This window comes from Oncorhynchus mykiss, chromosome 9 (genome assembly GCF_057628025.1).
Source record: "Oncorhynchus mykiss isolate SJ-2025 chromosome 9, ASM5762802v1, whole genome shotgun sequence".
Lineage (NCBI taxonomy): Eukaryota > Metazoa > Chordata > Actinopteri > Salmoniformes > Salmonidae > Oncorhynchus > Oncorhynchus mykiss.
This window is the reverse complement of record NC_143030.1, coordinates 20973688-20992682: the sequence shown is the minus strand read 5'-3', so window position 1 is coordinate 20992682 and position 18995 is coordinate 20973688.

Here is an 18995-nt window from a genome sequence, read left to right as displayed (position 1 = left end):
TGTCATTATTGGGTATTGTGTGTAGATTGATTAAATAAATAAAATAATCCTCAGCAATTTTTGAATAAGGCGGTAACCTTCTGAATGCACTTTATATGCCTACTCTGTCTCATTCAAGCTGCCTCTCACGCTTTCCATCTCTTCCCCCTTTCTCTTTTCCTCCTCCTCCTCTTTCTCGCTAAGTTATTGTCTTTTTCAGGTGAGGGGAGAAGGGGGGCTGTTTGAAAAAAAGGGCTTATAGACAGCCTACCGTCAGAAAAACACATTCATGACTGACGGTAGATTGATAAGCAATCTAATTAATTTTCTTTGTTTGATGTTTTGACTTCATTACGAAATTCGTTTTTATGTTAATCCCTCGTTGGTTAGTTCATTAATTTGGGGGATGAAATACACAAATTAGATTAGACAATTGATAACAGCAAATCAATTAGATTACGCAAATTGGATTCTTAGTTTTGATTTATAATTTGAAAAGTAGTCAATGTTTTTTGTGCTGGCCACTGTTTTGTTCTTGTTCTTTAGTAATTCATTTATTTGTCTGTAATTTTCTGGCCCGGGGCTTTTCTTACCGTCTGGTAATGTAATGGTCTCCAAAACAGTTCCTCTGTCATTGTTGCAGGAGGAATCCGTTGGCGTGGCATCCAGCATCTGCTTGTATCTCCCTTGTTTTTGTTAGTTTCCATTTGGTTCCTTTTAGTTAATTATTGAAAGCACTCCCGGCAGCCCTCCCTCTCTGTTCTGTACAAGAGAGAGAGACCTGAACGAGGGGGAGAAAGAGATGGGGAAAGGAGGGAGGGAGAGGGGCAATTAGTGGGAGAGGGCAAAGAGAACACAGAGAGGAGTAAGGAGTTAGGGAAATGTAGAGAGGGATGATGGGTTTGGAGGGGGGGTAGAGGAAGAAAAGAGGGAACAGTAAAAAGAGAAGGCACAAGGAAGTGAGGGAGTGAGAAAAGTAAATGAAGTGGAAAAAGTGGTGGCCTGCTTAGAGAAAAAGAGAGAAAATAGAGAGATTGAGCGACATGGTGGAGGGATGTAAAAGGTCTACCTAGGGAGTTCCAGTCCACACATGTTAATTCAGCCTTTGTTCCTGACATTAAACAAACGAGAGAGAGAGAGGTGGGTGGGGTGGGAGAGGGTGAAAAAAATCTGATCTCAAAACAGCCACACAAAAAACCCACAAGGCAACAAAAGGAAGAGAGAAAAAAATATATAAAAAAATGAACATTTAACCTCTATTAATATCTTCTGGAATAGAATACCACAACGACCTGTAATCACATAGCTGAGTTTATGTTGGTGGGAATTGGAAGATGGCTTCATTGATTTAATTGATTCTCAGTTTCACTCGGATGTTTTGGCTATGAATCAGAAGGGACCGACTTTTCACTGCTGCACACTTGTCTCGTTTTTATCATTTATATGAATGGCTGGTTATAAACTGTGTGTATAGACATAGGATAATTCCCTCTAAGTTCAGAGGAGGACTACTTGTCTTGACACACACTTACAGATTCACTCACATCTCAGTCTCCTCCCTAGGTTTTCCTGATAACACTGATGACACACACGGCATGCAGGCACACACACAGGCAAACAAATGCACACACACATACACACTCATTGGGGAATTCACCCATAACACCATGATACTGTCATTCCATAGACCTGTGCCACCCCAGGTGTCCACACCACAATTTGTTTTTGAACTCCACCATGATCAGATAGATGTCTTTCACCATGAGTGACATAACCCTGAGTCATTACCTTGTTTATTTTCTAGAGAACGGAGCTCCCCTCTATCAAATAACAGCCTCTATGGAAAGGGGCAGGAAGGTCTCGTTATATCATATATAGTGTTGTTTATTACTGTGGTGGTGCAATGCTAGTTCTGGTCTGTCCTAAATTGACAGCAGTGAGGTGAGCTGAATGGTGTGTGTTTGTGAGTTGGTGAGATGAGAGAAGGTGAGGTAAGGGGAGCTGGATAGAATGAATGAGAAGTGTAAGTGATGGGAGACTGACCTTCTGAACTCTATAACAGACTCTCCTCCTGTGTCCCAAATGGCACCCTATTCCTTAATTAGTGCACTAAACACTCTTGGCTGTCACCATAAGATATTCCTTTTAGATTCCAGGTAGAACCCTTTTGAGAAGCAAAAAGGGTTCTTCAAAGGGTTCTTCTATGGGGACAGCCAAATAACCCTTTTAGATTCTAGATAGCATCTTTTTTGACAAAGGCCTCTGATCAAAAGTAGTGCACTATATAGGGAATAGGGTGCAATTTGAGATGCACCCTCAATGGCTCTGAGATGTGAGCCAATGACACTGCTGTGATGAGAGCCAGGAGGTTTTCAATGGACCATGGATCAATGGTTTACAGCCTGTGACTGTTTGTGTCTAGGCTTTAGTCTTGACTCAACATTTTGGGACTCCACAGTGCATTGTTTGCATATTTGAGGATTTTTTGTGTGTGCATATCCTTATAAAAATACATTACAATGAAGTAAGCATGCTGTGCTCCGTAGGACTGTGGGAAAGACACTTCATAGAAGAGGCAGCTGGCCTACACAGCACAACTAAGTACACCAAGTAGTCCACGTTGCACCACGTAGGTGCATTGTCCACACTACTCATCAATACATCAAACTCATCAATACACACAAGCTCACAACCACTTCTCCATTCTACTTCCATTTATTCAATGTGCAATTTAAAATTAAGTTCATGGTAATTCACTTTCATGAACGGACCAAATCAAAATACAATTAACCCCAAACTTGCCTATAAGCCATTCTCTCACAATCCATTATTATGTGCCCACACTCCTATTCCTTTCATTTACTAATTTATCCACGCACCTATCCATTCTCTCCTCCCTAGGTGTGTACGATCACCATGAGGACATGGTGAACATGTTGCAGGTGTTGGAGCTGGGACTGTGGGGAGGCAGGGCCAGAACAGTGTTGGAGCTGGGACTGTGGAGAGGCAGGGCCAGTACAGTGTTGGAGCTGGGACTGTGGGGAGGCAGGGCCAGAACAGTGTTGGAGCTGGGACTGTGGGGAGGCAGGGCCAGTACAGTGTTGGAGCTGGGACTGTGGGGAGGCAGGGCCAGTACAGTGTTGGAGCTGGGACTGTGGGGAGGCAGGGCCAGTACAGTGTTGGAGCTGGAACTGTGGGGAGGCAGGGCCAGTACAGTGTTGGAGCTGGGACTGTGGAGAGGCAGGGCCAGTACAGTGTTGGAGCTGGGACTGTGGGGAGGCAGGGCCAGTACAGTGTTGGAGCTGGGACTGTGGGGAGGCAGGGCCAGTACAGTGTTGGAGCTGGGACTGTGGAGAGGCAGGGCCAGTACAGTGTTGGAGCTGGGACTGTGGGGAAGCAGGGCCAGTACAGTGTTGGAGCTGGGACTGTGGGGAGGCAGGGCCAGTACAGTGTTGGAGCTGGGACTGTGGGGAGGCAGGGCCAGTACAGTGTTGGAGCTGGGACTGTGGAGAGGCAGGGCCAGTACAGTGTTGGAGCTGGGACTGTGGGGAGGCAGGGCCAGTACAGTGTTGGAGCTGGGACTGTGGAGAGGCAGGGCCAGTACAGTGTTGGAGCTGGGACTGTGGGGAGGCAGGGCCAGTACAGTGTTGGAGCTGGGACTGTGGGGAGGCAGGGCCAGTACAGTGTTGGAGCTGGGACTGTGGAGAGGCAGGGCCAGTACAGTGTTGGAGCTGGGACTGTGGGGAAGCAGGGCCAGTACAGTGTTGGAGCTGGGACTGTGGGGAGGCAGGGCCAGTACAGTGTTGGAGCTGGGACTGTGGGGAGGCAGGGCCAGTACAGTGTTGGAGCTGGGACTGTGGAGAGGCAGGGCCAGTACAGTGTTGGAGCTGGGACTGTGGGGAGGCAGGGCCAGTACAGTGTTGGAGCTGGGACTGTGGAGAGGCAGGGCCAGTACAGTGTTGGAGCTGGGACTGTGGGGAAGCAGGGCCAGTACAGTGTTGGAGCTGGGACTGTGGGGAGGCAGGGCCAGTACAGTGTTGGAGCTGGGACTGTGGGGAGGCAGGGCCAGTACAGTGTTGGAGCTGGGACTGTGGGGAGGCAGGGCCAATACAGTGTTGGAGCTGGGACTGTGGGGAGGCAGGGCCAGTACAGTGTTGGAGCTGGGACTGTGGAGAGGCAGGGCCAGTACAGTGTTGGAGCTGGGACTGTGGGGAGGCAGGGCCAGTACAGTGTTGGAGCTGGGACTGTGGGTAGGCAGGGCCAGTACAGTGTTGGAGCTGGGACTGTGGAGAGGCAGGGCCAGTACAGTGTTGGAGCTGGGACTGTGTAGAGGCAGGGCCAGTACAGTGTTGGAGCTGGGACTGTGGAGAGGCAGGGCCAGTACAGTGTTGGAGCTGGGACTGTGGGGAGGCAGGGCCAGTACAGTGTTGGAGCTGGGACTGTGTAGAGGCAGGGCCAGTACAGTGTTGGAGCTGGGACTGTGGGGAGGCAGGGCCAGAACAGTGTTGGAGCTTGGACTGTGGGGAGGCAGGGCCAGTACAGTGTTGGAGCTGGGACTGTGGGGAGGCAGGGCCAGTACAGTGTTGGAGCTGGGACTGTGGGGAGGCAGGGCCAGTACAGTGTTGGAGCTGGGACTGTGGGGAGGCAGGGCCAGTACAGTGTTGGAGCTGGGACTGTGGGGAGGCAGGGCCAGTACAGTGTTGGAGCTGGGACTGTGGAGAGGCAGGGCCAGTACAGTGTTGGAGCTGGGACTGTGGGGAGGCAGGGCCAGTACAGTGTTGGAGCTGGGACTGTGGGGAGGCAGGGCCAGTACAGTGTTGGAGCTGGGACTGTGGGGAGGCAGGGCCAGTACAGTGTTGGAGCTGGGACTGTGGGGAGGCAGGGCCAGTACAGTGTTGGAGCTGGGACTGTGGGGAGGCAGGGCCAGTACAGTGTTGGAGCTGGGACTGTGGAGAGGCAGGGCCAGTACAGTGTTGGAGCTGGGACTGTGGGGAGGCAGGGCCAGAACAGTGTTGGAGCTGGGACTGTGGGGAGGCAGGGCCAGTACAGTGTTGGAACTGGGACTGTGGGGAGGCAGGGCCAGTACAGTGTTGGAGCTGGGACTGTGGAGAGGCAGGGCCAGTACCGTGTTGGAGCTGGGACTGTGGGGAGGCAGGGCCAGTACAGTGTTGGAGCTGGGACTGTGGGGAGGCAGGGCCAGTACAGTGTTGGAGCTGGGACTGTGGGGAGGCAGGGCCAGTACAGTGTTGGAGCTGGGACTGTGGGGAGGAAGGGCCAGTACAGTGTTGGAGCTGGGACTGTGGAGAGGCAGGGCCAGTACAGTGTTGGAGCTGGGACTGTGGGGAGGCAGTGCCAGTACAGTGTTGGAGCTGGGACTGTGGGGAGGCAGGGCCAGTACAGTGTTGGAGCTGGGACTGTGGAGAGGCAGGGCCAGTACAGTGTTGGAGCTGGGACTGTGGAGAGGCAGGGCCAGTACAGTGTTGGAGCTGGGACTGTGGAGAGGCAGGGCCAGCATGGTGCTCCTACTGCAAATAATGACCAGCATGCACAGCCTACAGGTAAATACTGGAGATCTAACACATACATTTATGCTGTAGTTATGGAGTATAGTTATGGTCTAGATGTTGATCAAGTCAGTAGTGTTTTACCATTAATAGTTCATTGATTCAGTTTAGGATTGGTGAGAGAAGCTGATACTGGATATGTGCCTACTTCTACCCAGAGCCTCAGTTAGGACAATATAATGTGTTAACCTACACAATATAATGTGTTAACCTACACAATATAATGTGTTAAACTAAACAATTTCATATTAGCTGAACCAGGTTTCTTTACATTTGTTTTATTGGTCAATCTAAACTTCAATCATCTACTTCTCAATCCCTGAAGAAGTCTTGTATGTGGAGTGTCTATGGAGGCAGTGAAGGGAGCCATGCCTGTTCTGTGGTAACTGGGAAGAAGATTTTGGTCTTGTCCTCCTCCGTCGCTATCTGGCTCAGGAGTTCAGTGAGGACAGCTAGTGAGGCCTTTGTAGCTTTCTCTATGGCACTAGCCTTACACCCTAGCCTGTCCAACACACCTTGATACGCTCCCTTGGTCCCGTCCATCTTGCCCTTCCATCGCCGTTTGTATCCTCTCAGCACGGCCAGTTCCGCGGGGGTCCCTCCATTCTCTCCCAGGGCTTTGACTGGCTCCAGCAGGGCCTGGGCGAAGGCATGAACGGCCAGCTGCTCCATTCCCACCAGGGTTAACCCATTCTGGGTCAGCCCCGCGGCCAAGCCCACTTCAGAGGCTCCAGCCCCGGGGACCACCCGGGGCTCTGCTAGGAGGGAGCAGTAAACCCGCAGGGAGGCACGTAATGCAGCCTCTGCGCTAATCAGCAGGGCCTGGTCTGGGCTACGGACAGTCACTGTGACCTTACAGCAGGCCTCCTCGTCCAGGGGCTCCTCCACCACTACGCTGGCCCAGAGAGGGATACTGGTGGGGGTTTTCCTGGGTGACTGGCGGGTCTTTTTGTGTGAGTGGTGGTGGTGGGTTGTTGGGCTTGTCAAATGCCCTTTAGGCCTGTGTAGTCGTCGCCTGCGCTGGGCAGAGCGGACCGAGGTGATATGCTTGTAAATCTGTCTCTGAGTGGAGCAGCGGGAAATGAGCTTGGCAAAGCTGCCATGGATCAAGACCTCATACAGACCTCCTCTTCTGTCACTTCTGTTCCTCTCCTCTCCTCTGACCTTCTGAACCTCTGGCTCCACTGTCTCTCCCTCTCTCCATACCTCCCCTTCTCCTTCTGACCTCCCTCTCCATATTTCCAGGCCCAGATCCACCCAGTCGTCTTCTTCGTCATTTTCTTCCTTACCTTCATTATCCTCCATTTCTTCATCATCCATTTGTTTCATAGCATCCTCCATCTTCTGACATATTCTCCCCTTAACTTGGTTCTCTACCTCTTCCTCTGTTTCTTCCTCTCTGAGTGACTCATTATTGTTGGTCTCGTTTTCTCCCTCCTCCACTTCACTAGCCTCTGCAGTCCTTTCACTCTCCATCTCTTTATCCTTTTCCTTCCCCTCCTCCTTCATCATCTGAACTTCTTCAACTCCAGTCCTCTCCTCCCCCTCTCCCTTGGTCTGTATCAGCTCCTCTCCATCTGTTTCTATCTGTCCATCCTCGGTCTCTGAACCCTGGTCTGGTATAGCCTTCTCTAGCACCGTACAAACTCTGACACAGCTGGGGTCAAAGGTAACTCCTTCCCACACCTCTCCTCGGTCACCAGAAGTTATGGGTCTCCAGCTGTGAACACAGCACCGGGCCACCACCCCCGACAGCAGGGCTTCGAACCCTGGCTGCCAGGAGGAGAGGAAGGGTCCCAGGATGGCCCTCACATCCAGCTCCTCCCTGGGGTCCTTTAGGGCCCCACAGGCCATCCCCTCTAACAGAGCCAGGGCCCTGCCACACGCCTGGCGGTAGCCCCCCTGGATCTCAGCCCCAGTCACCCCCAGGGTTAGTAGGTCCTTGGCCTGGGTCAGGAGAGAGGCGGCCAGGAGGAGGACCATCCCTGCCCCATCACCGTGCTCTCTGGCCTGGGTAGAGGCTGCGGAGGCCAGGGTGAGGGCGGAGGGGTCCTCCAGAGCCATGTGGGTTAGGACGGAGAGGGTGTCAGGGCTGGTGACTGGGGAGCTGGAGAAGCCGTGGGGGAAGCGGAAGAGAAGGGATTTTACTAAGCCCCTGGGACCGTAGCATGGGCGGAGACGCTGGCCCAGGGCCACAAAGGGCTCTACATGGAGGGTGTCCTGGGGACGTTGCTTAGGGATCCCGGGCCAACTGGGGATCCTAGGGATTTTGGGAGTGTCTGTTGCTGGGGTGTGGTCGTCAATTATCATGTTGAGTCTGTAAAGAGGGACAGAGAGCGAGAGGTTAGCAGGCATTGTATTACAGTTCTCCACTTTGCCATTAAAATTATTCAACTTCAACTCGCCAGGCAGAGAGAAAGAAGAGTTGGTAGGAAGTATACAGATGGATTTGAAGTTAGAGAGAGGGGAGGAGAATGATCATGTTGTGAGGGGGGGGGGTCTAAAGAGATAGAGAGGGAGGTTAGTTTGACATGACAGTTAGAGAAAACCGAATAAAAAACATTTTCCCTGGAGTGAACTGGTAGTGGATCCCATCATGACGATGTTGGTGTAGCGTAGCACTGTGACGGAGGAGTGAACTCTAAAGCTCTCACAGGCCATCCACTCCACACACAATCACACGCAAACCCCCCAGTCTAACACATGTCCACACGTGGCTGCCATGTACCTCTGCTCAGCTCTGCCTGGAGGAACAAGGGTTTGACATTAACATGGAGTGGAAGGGCTCTCTGACAGACAGGCACAGGAGAGGAGGCTGTCCTAGACAGCGTCCCATAACCTCCTATTCCCTGTATAATGTTCTACTCTGACCAAGGCTCAAAAGTAGTCTGGCCAAAAGTAGTGTACTAATCACGACTTCAATACCATCATTAAGTTTACCGATGACACAACAGTGGTAGGCCTGATCCCCGACAACGACGAGACAGCCTATAGGGAGGAGGTCAGAGACCTGGCCGTGAAGTGCCAAGACAACAACCTCTCCCTCAATGTGATCAAGACAAAGATGATGATTGTGGACTACAGGAAAAAAGGAGGGCCGAGCACACCACTGTTCTCGCCGACGGGGCTGTAGTGGAGTAGGTTGAGAGCTTCAAGTTCCTTGGTGTCTACATCAAACTAACATGGTCCATGCACACCAAGACAGTCATGAAGAGGTCACGACAAAACCTAAGGCTCTCAAAATTGTCAAAGACTCCAGCCACCCTAGTCATAGACTGTTCTCTCTCCTACCGCGCGGCAAGCGGTACCGGAGTGCCAAGTCTAGGTCCAAGAGGCCTCTAAACAGCTTCTACCCCCAAGCCATAAGACTCCTGAACATCTAATCAAATGGCTACCCAGACTCTTTGCATTGCGCCCCCACCCTCTCCACTGCTACTCTGTTATTATCTATGCATAGTCAGTGGGTACCGGTACAGAGTCAATGTGCAGGGGCACCATTTAGTCAAGTTAATATGTACATGTAGGTAGAGTTATTAAAGTGACTATTAGTCACTTTAATAACTCTACCTACATGTAATAACTCTACTCACATACAATTTGATATGGGAAGTAGGGTGCCACTTACCCTCCGCAATTTCGGAGGCTGTCCTAGACTAAAGACCAGAACATCTCTCTGGGACCATGGCTATTTGGATAGGAATAGGAAGCCAACAGAGAAGGCTACACATTGCTTTGGGGCTAGGATTTCACGCAATGCAAATACGCTACATATTGCCTATGGTTCCATGCATTCCGAAAGTGTTCAGACCCCTTAAATTTTTCCACATTTTGTTACGTTACAGTCCTATTCTAAAATTGATTAAATTGTTGTTTTTTTACCTCAATCTACAAACACAAAACCCCATGATAAAGCGAAAACAGGTGTTTAGACATTTTATGAAAATACCTTATTTACATAAGCATTCAGACCGTTTGCTATGAGACTCGAAATTGGATGTCAGGTGCATCCTGCTTCGATCGATCATCCTTGAGATGTTTCTACAACTTGACTTCGAGTCCACCTGTGGTAAATTCTATTGATTGAACATGATTTGGAAAGGCACAAACTTGTCTATATAAAAAGGTCCCACGTTTGACAGTGCATTTCAGAGCAAAAACAAAGCCATGAGGTCAAAAGGAATTGTCCGTAGAGCTGTGAAACAGGATTTTGTCAAGGCACAGATCTGGGGAAGGGTACCAAAAAATATCTACCATATTGAAGGTCCCCAAGAACACTGTGGCCTCCATTATGCTTAAATGGAAGAAGTTTGACACCACCAAGACCCTTCCTAGAGCTGGCCGCACTGCAAAACTGAGCAATCGGGGGAGAAGGGCCTTGGTCAGGGAGGTGACCAAGAACCCGATGGTCACTCTGACAGAACTCCAGAGTTATTCTGTAGAGATGGGAGAACCTTCCAGAAGGACAACCATCTCTGCAGCACGTCACCAATCAGGCCTTTATGATACAGAGTGGCCAGACGGAAGTCTGTAAAAGGCACATGACAGCCCGCTTGGAGTTTGCCAAAAGGCACCTAAAGGACTCAGACCTGATGTAATGAAAACAAGATTGCCAAGCGTCACCTCTGGAGGAAACCTTGCACCATCCCTACGGTGAAGCATGGTGGTGGCAGCATCATACTGTGGTGTATGTTTTTCAGTGGCAGGGAATGGGAGACTAGTCAGGATTAAGGGAAAAATGAAAGGAGCAAAGGATCCTTGATGAAAACCTGCTCCAGAGTGCTCAGGACCACAGTGGGGCGAAGGTTCACCTTCCAACAGGACAACCACCCGAAGCACACAGCCAAGACAAATGCAGAAACTTCCCAAATATAGGTGTGCCAAGCCTGTAGCGACATACCCAAGAAGACTCTAGGCTGTAATAGCTACCAAAGGTGCTTCAACAAATTACTGAGTAAAAGGTCTGAATACTTAAATGTGAATGTGTATACGTAAATGTGATATCAGTTTATTTTTTAATACATTTGCTTTGTCATTATGGGTTATTTTTTGTAGATAGTTTTTTCCCCTCAATTTAATTTTAGAATAAGGCTGTAACAAAACACTTTCCAAATGCACTGTGTATTTCCTACCTTTAGGTTAATGAAGTTGACCCCCCCCCTCCCCCTCCAATTGGGTTGAGCAAGTATTGCTCATCACGCCGCGTTAATACTGTTCATCTCTCCGCCTGTCATCAGTCAGGACAGCCCCAGATTCCAAGAGGGGGAGGAGAGAGGAGCGGGAGAACATCAGGAAACAACAACAGTGACATTTTCTATGATCAGACTCAGAGAGCGGATTCGTTCACTGTCATTCTGTCACTAGTCTAGTAGCGTAAGTTACGTAGATGTTGTGTTCTAGCGTTCCCTCTGCATCATTATAGGGAGAGAACCTATACTGATGCAGGGGGTAGCCTGTCACTGACTAAGCATTCAGGCCTAAGGCGCCATACACACAAACAGCGCACACACACACACACACACACACACACACACACACACACACACACACACACACACACACACACACACACACACACACACACACTCACACACACACACACACAGACACACACACACACACTCGTCTCCTGACTCATGTATGATTCTTTCTGGCCCATCATCCCATCCCCAGCCTGTGTAGTCATCCTTATCTCTTGATAAGGATGAGTCCTCCTAGTCCTGTCCCGGTCGGGGCTCCCATCACATGACACGTGTGCTAATGTGGCATCGCTCAGCGGCCTGCCTACCGCCCAAGTGAGGGCCCTGCTGACCTAAATAGGAGTGACATTCAGCAGGCGAGGGGATAGAAGGTGAAGGGAGAGAAGGATGGAGAAGAGGGAGGAGTGCTGGGTCGAGCACTGGGGGACAAGCGACTAAAAATAACTATTGGTTCTCTCTCCTGGTGGAGAGCACACTGTGATGGAGGAGCCATGGCAAAGTGGTGGAGGCCACAGAGAGAGAGAGAATCCTCTCTGATGAGCCTGGCCTAGAGGTCACTGACACACATTCCCCAGTGTACCAGTCTGAGCTACACTCCATAATGAAGACATATGAGTAGACACAGGAGAGCCCAGTCATGTCTAATGAGGTCAAAAGGTCATCAAATATTTACAGCACCACACTCTGCTGTGTACAGTATCACAACCACTGGAGCGCTCCCTGTACCTTTTACCATAGGTCAAGCATTAATCCATATAAATTAATTAGGTGGAGAGGGGAGGTGGAGGGCCATGTAAAGGAGACATTATTGGTGGAGGGAGGGAGGGAGGCGCAAGCAGCTGATTAGATGTGGAGTAACTTTGAGGCTTTCAGGGTGTTCTGAAGTGAGCTTTGACTTTACAGGGTTGACTTAAACATCTCTCTGTAGGCTGAGACATAACATAGACGACAGTGATACACGTTTTATAACTTTGTATTCCCACACACTCCACCATTACAGACGTACATAACACAGGATGTGTGTGTGTTGCACTGCTCTCTTTCATGCATAATGCAACTTTTTGTTTTATATTTTTCGTTTGATGCCATTGTTATTTATGCTGTTAAAACCTCTTGGTGTTAGGGGGCAGTATTTTCATTTTTGGGAAAAAAACGTTCCCGTTTTAAACGGGATATTTTGTCAGGAAAAGATGCTAGAACATGCATACATATCTACCTTTGGATAGAAAACATTCTAACGTTTCCAAAACTGTAAAGATATTGTCTGTGAGTATAACAGAACTGATATTGCAGGTGAAAGCCTGAGAAAAATCCAATCCGGAAGTGCCCCAGGTTTTGAAAGCGCTGCGTTCCAATGACTCCCTATTCAGCTGTGAATGTCCCATCAACGAGCTTACACTTTCTACGTATTCCCCAAGGTGTCTACAGCATTGTGACGTAGTTTTACGCATTTCTGTGAAGAATAGCGATAGGCGGCCACATTGCGTAAGTGGTCACATTGTGGCTCCAAGAGAGATTCTAGCGTAAAATACAGAGGTAGCCATTATTCCAATCGGTCCTAGGTGAAAAACGAATTGTCCCAACGGATATATTATCGAATAGATATTAGAAAAACACTTTGAGGATGGATTCTAAACAACGTTTGCCATGTTTCTGTCAATATTATGGAGCTATATAGCTATAAATATAGAATATTTTTCGGTGTTGTGGTGACCGCAATTTCAGGCATTTTCTCAGCCAAACGTGAAGAACAAATGGAGCTATTTCGCCTACAAAAATAATCTTTTGGGAAAAAATTAACTTTGGCTGTCTACCTGGGAGTCTCGTGAGTGAAAACATCCGAAGTTCATCAAAGGTAAACAATTTAATTTGATTGCTTTTCTGATTTCCGTGAAAAGGTTGCCTGCTGCTAGCAAGGCATAATGCTATGCTAGGCTATGATAAACTTACACAAATGCTTGTCTAGCGTTGGCTGTAAAGCATATTTTTAAAATCTGAGATGACAGGGTGTTTAACAAAAGGCTAAGCTGTGTTACAATATATTTAACTTGTCATTTTCATGAATAGGAAGATTTTCTAGGAAGATTTATGTCCGTTGCGTTATGCTAATTGGTGTCAGATGATGACAACGGTCCCGTTCACTAGATGGGGTGTCACTACAGGTTAATAACCATATGGAGAGTATGCAAATAGAGGGAGAAACATAAAGGTGAGGTAAAATATGCCAGAGGAGGGAAGGAGATGGGGAGAAAGGGGGGAAATGAAAGAGTGATCTGAGCGTATGTTTATTTATTTCCCTTTTGTTATATCAGGTTAGTCCCATAGCAACTCCGTAAGCATCTACAAACATGAGATATTATATCAGGTTAGTCCCATAGCAACTCCGTAAGCATCTACAAACATGAGATATTATATCAGGTTAGTCCCATAGCAACTCCGTAAGCATCTACAAACATGAGATATTATATCAGGTTAGTCCCATAGCAACTCCGTAAGCATCTACAAACATGAGATATTATGTCAGGTTAGTCCCATAGCAACTCCGTAAGCATCTACAAACATGAGATATTATATCAGGTTAGTCCCATAGCAACTCCGTAAGCATCTACAAACATGAGATATTATATCAGGTTAGTCCCATAGCAACTCCGTAAGCATCTACAAACATGAGATATTATATCAGGTTAGTCCCATAGCAACTCCGTAAGCATCTACAAACATGAGATATTATATCAGGTTAGTCCCATAGCAACTCCGTAAGCATCTACAAACATGAGATATTATATCAGGTTAGTCCCATAGCAACTCCGTAAGCATCTACAAACATGAGATATTATATCAGGTTAGTCCCATAGCAACTCCGTAAGCATCTACAAACATGAGATATTATATCAGGTTAGTCCGATAGCAACTCCGTAAGCATCTACAAACATGAGATATTATATCAGGTTAGTCCGATAGCAACTCCGTAAGCATCTACAAACATGAGATATTATATCAGGTTAGTCCCATAGCAACTCCGTAAGCATCTACAAACATGAGATATTATATCAGGTTAGTCCCATAGCAAATCCGTAAGCATCTACAAACATTAGATATTATATCAGGTTAGTCCCATAGCAACTCCGTAAGCATCTACAAACATGAGATATTATATCAGGTTAGTCCCATAGCAACTCCGTAAGCATCTACAAACATGAGATATTATATCAGGTTAGTCCCATAGCAACTCCGTAAGCATCTACAAACATGAGATATTATATCAGGTTAGTCCCATAGCAACTCCGTAAGCATCTACAAACATGAGATATTATATCAGGTTAGTCCCATAGCAACTCCGTAAGCATCTACAAACATGAGATATTATATCAGGTTAGTCCCATAGCAACTCCGTAAGCATCTACAAACATGAGATATTATATCAGGTTAGTCCGATAGCAACTCCGTAAGCATCTACAAACATGAGATATTATATCAGGTTAGTCCCATAGCAACTCCGTAAGCATCTACAAACATGAGATGTACTACGGCTCTTTAGAGATGGATCCAACTACTCCCGCCATACCATCTCCCTCCCAGGCCTGACTCTCCTCCCTCTTAACTCTTTCATCCAAAGGTTCATCCAGCAGCTACTTACCCTCCTCAATCTTCCGACTAATACATTTTTATACTGGGTGCACCACACGAGAGAGTGTCTGCACTTCCAAGACCCAGCTATTTCTGAAGGCTAAGTTACAGCTCTGGAATATGGAGGAAACAGGGGAAGCCCAGCCTCCATAGTGAACTGTTAGTGACAATGTCTTTAGCATAAACTGACATAAATAGCTTGGCAACAAGCTTGGCAACAACACACACACGCACACACACACACACACACACACACACACGCCTCTGAAGAGATTCAGAATGCCACCCCCGGTCCTCTCCAAATACTACTGCCTCACCATCGAGAGCGTCCGGACCAGTTGCGTCACGGCCTCCAGTGGGGGGGGGTGAAGATGGGACCATGCTCCCTCCCATACAGGGCATATACTAGAAGAGATGCGGAGGGAGGCACACAGCATCAACAAGGACCCCACACACCTCAGCCACGAGCTGTTCTCTCCCTTAACATCGGGCAGAGGGTATTGGAGCACGAGGTCTGATACCAACAGGCTCAGAGGCAGTTTCTATCTACAAGCCATCAGACTGCTGAACACTTAAACTAGACTGACCACTTGCACTGACACTCCACATCTTAGCATAGGCACCCAGTCATGCACACACCCACACAGACAATGACATACACAAATAACGGCACACACAAACATACCCATTCATGCTACGGCACACACACACACACACACACACACACACACACACACACACACACACACACACACACACACACACACACACACACACACACACTACCAGACTCTCATTAGTGCTCAATTTATACACTTGCCCACCAATCCTCCCTTTCACTGATACACGTGTAAATATTTGACTACAATACATACTTATGCTAAAATGTTGATTATATTCTACTGAGACATTTACTTTGTTTGTATTTGTTTGTTTGTATTTTTTAACTCTGTTTATTCAGTTTTACACACACGACAACACAAAACAACAAACAAACAATAAATAATATACTCAACTAGAAAAACTACAAATAATACAATTTCAAAAAATGATTAGCTTTAAAGATACCGCACTTTAGACAAGTTAAACACACCGGGCAATCTGTAGTACAGGGACAGAGCAAACACCTCACTATTGTTCCTGTAAACAGTCAAGGGATAGGGGTGGAGAAATGCAACCACTCACAGACAGTCATGGCCATAGACCGACCATCCACTGGACCAAAAATAAAGTTTACAATGCTTTAAAAGAAAAACATTTTTAATAATCATTTTATGTAAGCGTGATCAAAATGTAAAAAACAAACATAAAACAGGGCAAAACAAGCTCACATTTTAGTCTCTGACCGGGCAAGATGAACAAGGCATCCGCAGGTCACAATCAATAAGCACATCAACCTTAATGCCCCCCCCCCCCCCAAAAAAAAGTACATACTTTTGTTTTAATATGAATGCCATCAGAGGATGGACTGTTTAAAGTGAGATCGGAATGGAGCCCAAGCCTCATAAAACAGTTTGGGGTTCCCACGTGTATTCAATTTAATTTGTTCTAGTTTCAGAGAACACAACACATCTCTCACCCAATATTTATAAGATGGGGTAGCTGCCATCTTCAAGTTCTGTAGTATTAGCCATCTAGCTAAACGAGTTATATAAGCAACAGTGTCCGACTGGATTCTTGACAGGGGGGTACCTATGGGAAGTACTCCAAAAAGGGCTGTAAGGGGAGACGGATCTATAACAGTGTCATATATATCAGAGAAACATTTAAATATTAATTCCCAGAAACCTGACAGTTTATGACAGCCCCAAAACATATGCAACAGTGTGGCTGGTTCCACTTTACATCTGACACAGGTAGGATCAAAATCAGAGAATATTCTTCCAAGTTTGGCCCCCTGACCAGTGGATACGGTGAACCACCTTGAATAGAATGAGGCTGTGTCTAGTGCTAAAAGAGGACGAATGCACCCTGTGCAGCACAGATTCCCAGGTGTCTTCCACAAGTTCCTCCCCCAAATCCCTTTCCCATCGAGTCTTTAAAGGCACCAAATAAGGGTTCTGTAAGTCATTAATGATTGCATATACATCTGAAATTGTGCCCCTAGGAAGCTTGTTCAGCTCAAAGATTCTCTCTATAGCTGTATTCGCAGGCCTATGGGGAAATTCAGGTGTGTTAGCTCTGACAAAGTTCCTAGTCTGGAAATAGCGGAAAAAGTGGGATTGGGAGGTTGAACTTTTCCTGTAGCTGAGCAAAAGAGGCAAATGTATCATCAAATAATAATTGGGCTAGTGAGTAGAGGCCTAGTGAGTGCCAGATGGCAAAAGCCCCATAATTCAAAGATGGAGGAAATAAAATGTTCTGATTGATTGGGCCTGATAGAGAAAAGCCTCGGAAGCTAAAGGCTAAACGGAACTGATTCCAAATTTTAAGAGACTGCTTTACAATTGGGTTGACACACCTTTTGCCTAGGGACACTGGGAGAGACGAGCACAACACAGAAGAAAGTGCAGCAGGATTACACGATTCAGACTCCATCTGGATCCAGAGTGGTCTACGGAAGGGCTCTGAAATTTGCAGCCCAATAGAATGTCTGAAAATTTGGTAGAGCTAAACCACCCAATGCCTTGCCATCCCAAATAAAATACATGAATGTTTGATCCAGTGAATTAAAAAAAAGACTTTGGAATAAAAATGGGTAAACATTTAAATAAATATACACATTTGGGCAAAACATTCATTTTAATGACATTAATCCTTCCGATAAGAGAAAGAGGCAGAGAATTCCAAAAAGTAAAAGATTGTTTCAAACTGTCTGCTAGAGCAAACAAGCAGCCTTGTTTACAGGAAAAAGCTCACTCTTGCCTAGATTCAGCTTGTACCCTGAGATCCAAGCTTTTTAAGAACAGATAAGGCACGTGACAATGAGGTATCAGGGTTGGAGATAAACAAAAGGAGGTTGTCAGCATATAGAGAGACTTTCTGCTCTAAACTCGTCCTGATTATACCTTGAATGGCATCATTAGAGCGTAGTGCAATGGCGAGAGGCTCGATTGCCAAAGCAAACAACAAGGGGGAGAGTGGACAACACTGTCTGGATCCGCTGTGCAAGGGAAAATAGTCAGAGGACAAGTTGTTAGTCCGTACCGAAGCTATGGGGTAAAAATAAAGAATCTTTATCCACGCAATGAATTTGGGGCCAAAGCCAAATCTGTAAAGGGCAGCTGTTAGGTAATCCCACTCAACACGGTCAAAAGCTTATTCTGCATCAAGTGAGACCACCACCTCCGGGTCCTCCGACACTGGGGAGTACAGTATATTCATAAGGCGCCTAATATTGAAAAACAAATACCGATTTCTCACAAAGCCAGTCTGGTCAGAGTGTATTAGTTGGTGCAGCGAGCCTTCCATAGCTAAGAGCTTGGCTAGGATTTTGTAATCACAGTTTAAAAGCAAGATTGGGTGATAGGATCTACATTCCAGGGGGTCTTTGTTTTTCTTTAATAGTAATGAAATTGAAGCCTGATAAAGACTAGGTGGTAGCTTTGAGGTATTAAGCCACTCTGCAAATAATCGAGACAAGAATGGGCAAAGCAGACCAGAAAACGTCCAGTAAAATTTGGTTGGAAAACCGTCCGGACCCGGTGATTTACCACTTTTCATTGCGGACACTGCTGTTGCAATCTCCCCAGGTGTAAATTATTCTTCTAGACAGTCATGGGAGTCTGCATCAATTGAAGGCATATCCAAGCAATCAGCAAAGGGTCTTGAGGAGATTTAGAGGTGTATAACGCAGAGTAAAATTGTTTGAATTGATCCTTGATCTCTTTATGTATAACTGTGGTGGCACCAGACGGGGTCCTTATTTGTGGGATTAAACGTGAGGCCTCAGATTTACGGATCTGATGTGCAAGGAGTTTACTGGCCTTGTCGCCCTGTTCATACACTCTGTATCGAGCTCGCAAGAGTAACTGTTCAGCTTGCCTGGTAGAAAGCTCATCAAATTCAGATTGGAGTAGTTGGCGCTCTTTATGCAGATCAGAGGAAGGATCCGTAGCATACTTCTCATCCAATGTGGCTATGGACTCGCTCAGGTCCCGAAGTCGCTGGGAGCGAACTCTGTTTTCGTTGGCTGTATAAGAAATAATTTGGCCTCGTAGGTATGCTTTGAGAGACTCCCATATGGTAGAGTAGGACATACCTGGTGTTGAATTAGTTTCTAGGAATAAGGTGATTTCAGAAGAAATGAAATTGACAAACTCCTTATCTGAGAGTAAAATGGGGTTGAGGCGCCATTGATAACACATAGGAGGTCGCTGCACCTCTTGATTTACTATGAAAGATAGAG